The 8,579-nt window shown below is 46.2% G+C and overlaps 2 long non-coding RNA genes across 2 annotated transcripts; both read left to right on the top strand.

The window, feature by feature from the left end:
- Nucleotides 1–3,090: 3,090 nt before the first annotated feature.
- Nucleotides 3,091–4,552, top strand: LOC119333063. Its single transcript, XR_005161163.1, has 3 exons — nt 3,091–3,786; nt 3,868–4,126; nt 4,222–4,552. It is a non-coding gene; the product is annotated as an uncharacterized LOC119333063 (long non-coding RNA).
- A 2,005-nt stretch (nt 4,553–6,557) lies between these two features.
- On the top strand, nt 6,558–8,255 carry LOC119334702. The gene is made up of 3 exons (XR_005161508.1): nt 6,558–7,133; nt 7,214–7,783; nt 8,174–8,255. It is a non-coding gene; the product is annotated as an uncharacterized LOC119334702 (long non-coding RNA).
- Nucleotides 8,256–8,579: the final 324 nt, after the last annotated feature.

The following is an 8,579-nucleotide window of genomic DNA, read 5'->3' as shown; positions in this document are numbered from 1 at the left end:
AAGTTGACACGCAGGTCATAAATAAATAAAGACAACTCCTATGGCTCCTGCCGATTGTCATACTCATCGACATGCAAGTCGTGATTCCTATTACAAGAACATGATCAATCTCATACATCACATATATCATTCATCACATCCTTTGGCCATATCACATCACATAGCATACCCTGCAAAAACAAGTTAGACGTCATCTAATTGTTGTTTGCATGTTTTACGTGGCTGCTATGGGTTTCTAGCAAGAACGTTTCTTACCTACGCAAAGACCACAACGTGATATGCCAATTGCTATTTACCCTTCATAAGGACCCTGTTCATCGAATCCGATCCGACTAAAGTGGGAGAGACAGACACCCGCCAACCACCTTATGCAACTAGTGCATGTTTGTCGGTGGAACCGGTCTCACGTAAGAGTACGTGTAAGGTTGGTCCGGGCCGCTTCATCCCATGATGCCGCCGAATCAAGATAAGACTAGTAACGGCAAGCATATTGAACAAAATCAACGCCCACAACTACTTTGTGTTCTACTCGTGCATAGAATCTACGCAATAGACCTAGCTCATGATGCCACTGTGGGGAACGTAGCATAAATTCAAAATTTTCCTACGTGTCACCAAGATCTATCTATGGAGTCATCTAGCAACGAGGGAGGAGTGGATCTACATACCCTTGTAGATCGCGCGCGGAAGCGTTCAAGAGAACGGGGTTGATGGAGTCGTACTCGTCGTGATCCAAATCACCGATGATCCTAGCGCCGAACGGACGGCACCTCCGCGTTCAACACATGTACAGAGCGGAGACGTCTCCCACGCCTTGATCCAGCAAGGAGGAGGGAGAGGTTGATGGAGATCCAACAGCACGACGGCGTGGTGGAAGTAGCGGGATTCCAACAGGGCTTCGCTAAGCGCTGCGGGAGGAGGGAGATGTGTCACGGGAGGGAGAGGGAGGCGCCAGGCCTTAGGTATGGTTGCTCCTCCTTTTCCCCACTATATATAGGGCCAAGGGAGAGGGGGGAGGCGCATCCCTTTCCCCTTCCTCCAAGGAAGGGTGCGGCCAAGGGGGGGGGGAGGAGTCCATCCTCCCCAAGGCACCTCGGAGGTGCCTTCCCCCTTTAGGACTCTCCCCTTTTTTCTCTCTCTTGGCGCATGGGCCTCTTGGGGCTGGTGCCCTTGGCCCATATAGGCCAAGGCACACCCCCTACAGCCCATGTGGCCCCCCGGGGCAGGTGGCCCCACCCGGTGGACCCCCGGGACCCTTCCGGTGGTCCCGGTACAATACCGGTGACCCCGAAACTTGTCCCGATGGCCGAAATAGCACTTCCTATATATAATTCTTTACCTCCGGACCATTCCGGAACTCCTCGTGACGTCCGGGATCTCATCCGGGACTCCGAACAACTTTCAGGTTACCGCATACTAATATCTCTATAACCCTAGCGTCACCGAACCTTAAGTGTGTAGACCCTACGGGTTTGGGAAGCATGCAGACATGACCGAGACGTTCTCCGGTCAATAACCAACAGCGGGATCTGGATACCCATGTTGGCTCCCACATGTTCCACGATGATCTCATCGGATGAACCACGATGTCAAGGACTTAATCAATCCCGTATACAATTCCCTTTGTCTAGCGGTATTGTACTTGCCCGAGATTCGATCATCGGTATCCCTATACCTTGTTCAATCTCGTTACCGGCAAGTCTCTTTACTCGTTCCGTAACACATCATCCCGTGATCAACTCCTTGATCACATTGTGCACATTATGATGATGTCCTACCGAGTGGGCCCAGAGATACCTCTCCGTTTACACGGAGTGACAAATCCCAGTCTCGGTTCGTGCCAACCCAACAGACACTTTCGGAGATACCTGTAGTGCACCTTTATAGTCACCCAGTTACGTTCTGACATTTGATACACCCAAAGCACTCCTACGGTATTCGGGAGTTGCACAATCTCATGGTCTAAGGAAATGATACTTGACATTAGAAAAGCTTTAGCATACGAACTACACGATCTAGTGCTATGCTTAGGATTGGGTCTTGTCCATCACATCATTCTCCTAATGATGTGATCCCGTTATCAACGACATCCAATGTCCATGGTTAGGAAACCATAACCATCTATTGATCAACGAGCTAGTCAACTAGAGGCTCACTAGGGACATGGTGTTGTCTATGTATCCACACATGTATCTGAGTTTCCTATCAATACAATTATAGCATGGATAATAAACGATTATCATGAACAAGGAAATATAATAATAATCATTTTATTATTGCCTCTAGGGCATATTTCCAACTGTTTGGATATCAGAAGTGTTCCGGGTGAAATCGAGATTTTACCGGAGTACCGGGAGGTTACCGGAACCCCCTGGGAGCCATATGGGCCTTAATGGGCTTTAGTGGAAAGGAGAAAGGGGCAGCCCAAGGTGGCCGCGCGCCTTCCCCTTCCCCTAGTCCTATTAGGACTAGGAGAGGTGGCCGGCCCCCCTCTCTCTCTTTCCCCCTCGGGGAATCCTAGTCCAACTAGGATTGGGGGGGGGGAGTCCTACTCCCGGTAGGAGTAGGACTCCTCCTGCGCCCTCCTCCTGGCCGGCGGCCCCCTCCCCCTTGGCTCCTTTATATACGGAGGCAGGGGGCACCTCTAGACACACAAGTTGATCCTTGAGATCGTTCCTTAGCCGTGTGCGGTGCCCCTGCTACCATATTCCACCTCGATCATATTGTAGCAGTGCTTAGGCGAAGCCCTGCGACGGTAGAACATCAAGATCGTCACCACGCCGTCGTGCTGACGGAACTCTTCCCCGATGCTTTGCTGGATCGGAGCCCGGGGATCATCATCGAGTTGTACGTGTGCTAAGAACTCGGAGGTGCCGGAGTATCGGTGCTTGGATCGGTCGGATCGGGAAGACGTACGACTACTTCCTCTACGTTGTGTCAACGCTTCCGTAGTCGGTCTGCGTGGGTACGTAGACAACACTCTCCCCTCTCGTTGTTGTGTATCACCATGATCTTGCGTGTGCGTAGGAAATTTTTTGAAATTACTGCGTTCCCCAACAGTCATCCATCCTTCGTTTCCGCGATCTCCGATCTCTCTCGCAATCCACCAGATCCGCGCCGCCGCCTCTTCTCCCGCCCCCTTCACCTCCTCGGCCTCCTCGCCGCCCCCTCCGCACGACGCCACTGCCACCACCTTCGCGGTGGCTCCCCAGACGCTGCCGCAGCCGCGGATCCCCACGGGCGTGGCCATCGCCGCCGCGTATCCCCACGGCTCTGTCTCCCATTAACCACGCCTAGCCATCCATCGTTCGCCTAGCTACAATTATCTGCCCCAAAACAGATCAACGGGCTAGGTCAAATCGAGAGGAAAGGAGACAGAGGTGACTCCCACGAGCCGGCACACGCGGTGGCGAACAGGACGACGGGGCGGGGCGGGAGGCGGGGAAAGCCGTCCATGGCGATCCTGGCGGCGTTGCTAATGGCGCTGGTGGCGCTGCTGCTCCTCATGGTGCTCAACATGCTCTCTATGCCAGGCTCCGACGGTGTGGATCGCGGCGCCACCCTGTCGCTCCCACACACGCGCTTTAGCAGATCCGCATTCGAGTCGTGCATACCTTTAGCCGCCTACCCTCCAATGTCCACGACTCTGATCTACAGTGTTCATTTGTCGTGTATGCTGCCCCGTTGACTGGTGTCTGTTCTCCGTATCATTGTGCAGGAGGCTGGAGAAGAGCAGGGAGAAAGGGGAGTCATGGACGGAGGTTCTGATGTATCAACATCTTCTCCGTGAGTCTTTTGCCTCATTCTGTTTTTGGCTTGGGCCGAAATGTGATCGTCTTGATTCTTTACATGGTTCATTGGTTCTAGGATGCGGGCTGGGAGATCTCAAGATTATTATCAAGGATTTTGGGCAATTATTGATTTCCAGATAAGAACTTGTTGTAAAATTGACCCAAGTATTGTAGTTCAGTCTCAAGAAGGCCGATTGAGGTTTAGTTATGATGTGACAATTTCCACAGGATGCTGATGTGCACGTGGGCTTTCCTAGCTAAGTTGGGGCTCAAAATCAAGTATTCGGGCACATGGGCTTGAGACAAGGAAGCACGTCCTTATTTAATGGAGAATGGTTGGATCTAGCTCCGCCCCTGTTTCTTTCGCGGATTGATTTGGTGTTTGCGCCGGTATTGACCCCGTCGTCATGGTTGTTTGTGGTTGTCGCAGGTTTGGTCCGGGCATGGTTGGTGATTCCCAGGGTTGCCGGTCTCCATCTCTGCTGTCCAATGATTCTTTTATTACAGTTGAAGGCGCATGTGATTGGTGTGCAAGCCAGACCTGTGGGACGACCAACAGAACATCCTTGAGAAGACGATGGCACCCATCATGCAATCGTTCCATGGGATTGTGACCTGCATTGAGATTTCAGTGCTCTGCGCTTCGCCAGACTGAGATCAAAAAGACCCCCATTGTATCAATTTACATTCGTAACATTTTATTATGTCAATTTGTTGATTGTTCACAATGACACTGGATATTCTAACAGTTGCTCAGCCTCACGTAATATTCCAACAATGCATATTTTTTGTAATTTTGATTGTTCGTTAGAGTTCTAGATACTATGCTCGAGTAGAGTAGGTTTACTACAACAGATTGTTTAGGAATCACAGGTGCAGAAGGTCTTCTACCATCCGCTGTGTGAGGGTTTTGAAGCAGATATTCATTCTATGTGACCACGACAGGGATGGCATGTATTCTTTTTGTACTTGAGACTCTTAGATTTCCAGTGGAGTTTTGGTTTCTCCTGCTGAGATCGTACACTTGATGTTTATACTATGCATTCAGGTTATTCCCACACCTAAGGTCTGTTAGTGTGGAATCTTATTTTCCTGTAGTGTGATTACTATATGCACTTATTTGCGTGCTTTCTCACTTTTATTTATATAATCGGCATTCTGCAGAAATAGGGCAACAAGATTCAGGTATATGATTTGAGGTTCGTAGTGGAGAAGAGCTGTGAGAAACTGCAGTTGCTTTCTTTTATTGGTATGGACTATGAACCGACCGCATCTTTTCACTTCCCTTCCTAGCTCTTAGGTTACATGTTAATTATGAACTGAGATAAGCAAAATATATAGTCCTGACATGAGGAGCCTCATGTTTTAGACGGCCATTTAAGCACGTTATTATCAACTATTGATTTTGTAATATTTATTAGCAGTGCATCGCTAGAATTGTTTTTTGCTTATTTTTACCTATTAACTAGGATGAACATGTATTTTCTTCTTATAAGAACTACATGCATTGCACTAAATCTGTCAACGTTATTAGTACCACAAACGTATGTAGGAAAAACTTATATTTAACCAAAAGTTAATGGCCATTTCGAATCACTGGTTGTTTAAGATTTACACTGCATTGATATGAGTAAAAAAAATGACCTTGTTTTTTGTTTCAATTTTGGGGTGATGCATTAAATATTGAAGGCAGTTTTGGCAGAACAGGGGAAGTGCACACATTTGATGATTATTTTTGCTGTACAATTGATTTACTTGATCAAAAAGTATGCATTTAGCATGTCTTGCCGTTGTTTTAAAAGCAATTCCTGATAGAATATACACATCAATTGTGTTTTTTTCCTGCAGCAACGCATGGACAATTATCTTTTCTTTTTGGCGATCACGGGGAACAAATACTACGGGGATCAAGTCGGGGATTCATGGCAAGGGATTGACAAATTTTTATCAAAGCAGTTTGCTACACACTGCAGTGTGACAGAAAATCCGTTTCGAAAAAAGTGTGACAGAAAAGGTGTGCTACTGTTTCCACATCTCCTTTTGCGAATCACTAATGTTTTTCCCAAGTCTTTTCTTCCTTTTTGTATTGACCCAGAAATAGTTCGGCATTGAAGTCAGTTTCTTCGATGTTTTCATTGTTCTTATCGGGAAGTGTGAAGTGAAATTGTGGAAATTTTCCCAAGTCCCAGGTTTGCATAGGCCCTTATTACTGGTGTGCTGGTATGGGCACATGAGGGGTGTGCTATTGATATTTTTATGTGAGATATTTGTTTCTCATTTTAGCGGTCATTCAAGTGTGAGTTATGTGTATCTGCAAGATGTAATTGAGTGCTGGAACTTTCATTATACCTTATCAAGGCCATTTACAGGTTTACATGAGCATTTGGTTAGCAACCTCATGACCTCATCTATGAATTATCCGTTGATCTAACTATCTCTTAATCTTTTTTCTCAGATTTTAGTTACCCATTGCTTACACAATGATAGTAAGACCAATTGCAGGGATGTGTTGATCTTGGTCTTGTTCTGTATGGAGGTAGGGTACAGTTGATGTTTTATGTTTGGTGAAAGAAAAGGAGCTTCCTATGTTGATTTCGGGCAAGACATACATTCTGCCATGCATTAGTAGATCAATTGCTTCTCTGTGTAGGCGAACGATTAGTGATTGAATCTCTCGGTCACGTTTCTTGATCATCCAATTAATTTATCCCCATCTATGCATAAATTGGTCTGATTGAGTTATGCCATTTTTTATGTAATAATCTATATTGGTCCTATATATGACTAGAACAATATGATGATACAATGCACATCGGTCCGCTTTACTGGCATCTATCTTTCAAGTTGAAGGAGGGGAGGCACTCGTGTGGAGCTGCTCAATGTTCAAGGAGATACGGCTGATTAAACCAGGTTATTTTAAAGTTCTTTATGGTTCATGTTAGCTATCTATCAGTAATAGTACAACCTTGATTTTTATGTGGTTCATGTTTACCTAACCATCAGTGATATTACTTTCTATTGGAGACTTTTTACAGGAGGTGCTTATAAAATGATAGTTGAATAAGTACAGATTTTGGATCGCGATCATCTATTTACCAGGCATCGATCAAAATCGAGCATTCTTTGTTGTGTGCCACATGGAAAAGACAGAGATTGTCTGATATATCCGATAGCGCAATATAATTTTCTCTTGCATATTTATAATCTGCCATTTGAATCATGTTTTCTGTGCTGTAGTCCAATCAAGACAATTTGCAACTTTGGTGTTGTGACGTTGGAGTCCATGTTTCAGTTGTTGAGCTCTGCACTACAAAACCGAGAAAGACCCAAGGCTTTTTATAGGTCAGGCATGTTTACTAAAATGTGTAATTTCTAAAACATTTCCAGCAATATTTGAGTTGTTTGCTTGCTCAACCTTACAGTGGGATCATTTCTACAGACTACAAATAGAGGGAAGTTGGCTTGTGCCTTACTAGAGACAGATGAACCAATAAAATGATTGGAAAGGCTCTTTCCAAGCATAAGATAAGCTGAATCTTGTACAGTTTATTTCTTAATATATTTTGGTCAGTATGTTGTTTATTTTCTGAAAATGATACTCCATTGTAGATTACCTATGATGAAAATTACATTCTCTGCGGGCGCTGATTGAGATATATTACTATGGGCAAAGGAAGTTCAAAATTTATCTCAGTCAAACATGTGCAAAGGAAATTCAAAATATGTTGTATTAGGGAAGATTCTTAAATCAGTGAAGTATCTAGAGGGCTGATTAGGACACTCCTCATAATGTTTGATACTTTACTATTTGGGATTAGGCCATTGGTGAACATGACAATGCGGCTGTTGGTCACGGATGCCGGGGGCGTGAGCAGGGTTGAGGAGCTCACACAGTGCTATACATGACAACCTGCGAGTGGTGGCTGGAGGTGGCATGCCTGCTGCTTGGTTGGAAGTCTGACATAAACTCCCACGACCGACTGGTAAGCATGGTATGTACCCAACCGCCAAACTATCTTCTTTCACCTCCTTCCTGTGTAGGACTTAGACTTCGCTGCACACCGGGCATTCCTACTTCCAGTCAGTCATTTCTGCCCATTCCGAATGTTAATACTAAGTGTACATGTCACCCACATTGGACCAGTCTAATGCATTTGAATTACCTTGATCTATGGGAATAGTGATATAGGCATGCTACATGTACAAGTGCTTATCTAGCCAAACCAAAGATCAACCTGTAGTTTTATGCACACCATCCCAATCAGCAATAGATGCATGGTTGCCCATGCGTTGCCACAGAACAATCCTACAGTTGGGCAGTGCTATCCTACAGTGGGGATGAGAGGATTCAGCGGCTGCGCCCGTGGCTTGTCTATCTCCAGGAGATGGAGCGCGCCGCCTCATCGATGTGGGAGCTGCATTGCACGTACAGGGCACGATGGCTCATGGATGCTGGAGCTGTAGACCTGTAGTGCACTGTTTAAGAGTTCAAAAGCATGAAGGAGGAGATTACCTACAAGTGTTTAAGATTGTTAGACTATGTATAGCTTCTGTACCTATGTACGTATATGGTACATATTGTAACACAACCATTATATATAATGAGATAAGCCACCCCTAGAGGGTTGTGCTGGTTCCCCAAAACTTATTGTCTTACATGGTATCACGCTAGGTTACGATCGCTTCCGCTTCTAAACCCTAATACCCGCACCGCCGCCGCAGCCGCCGCCGCCGCGCCACCGATCGCGCCGCCGCCATGTCGAGCGCCGCCACCACCGGTTCCACTGC

The sequence above is a fragment of the Triticum dicoccoides genome, chromosome 7A (assembly GCF_002162155.2).
Source record: "Triticum dicoccoides isolate Atlit2015 ecotype Zavitan chromosome 7A, WEW_v2.0, whole genome shotgun sequence".
In the NCBI taxonomy this organism is placed as follows: domain Eukaryota; kingdom Viridiplantae; phylum Streptophyta; class Magnoliopsida; order Poales; family Poaceae; genus Triticum; species Triticum dicoccoides.
Note: the sequence above shows the minus strand (reverse complement) of the source record. Positions and strands in the feature narration are given on the sequence as shown.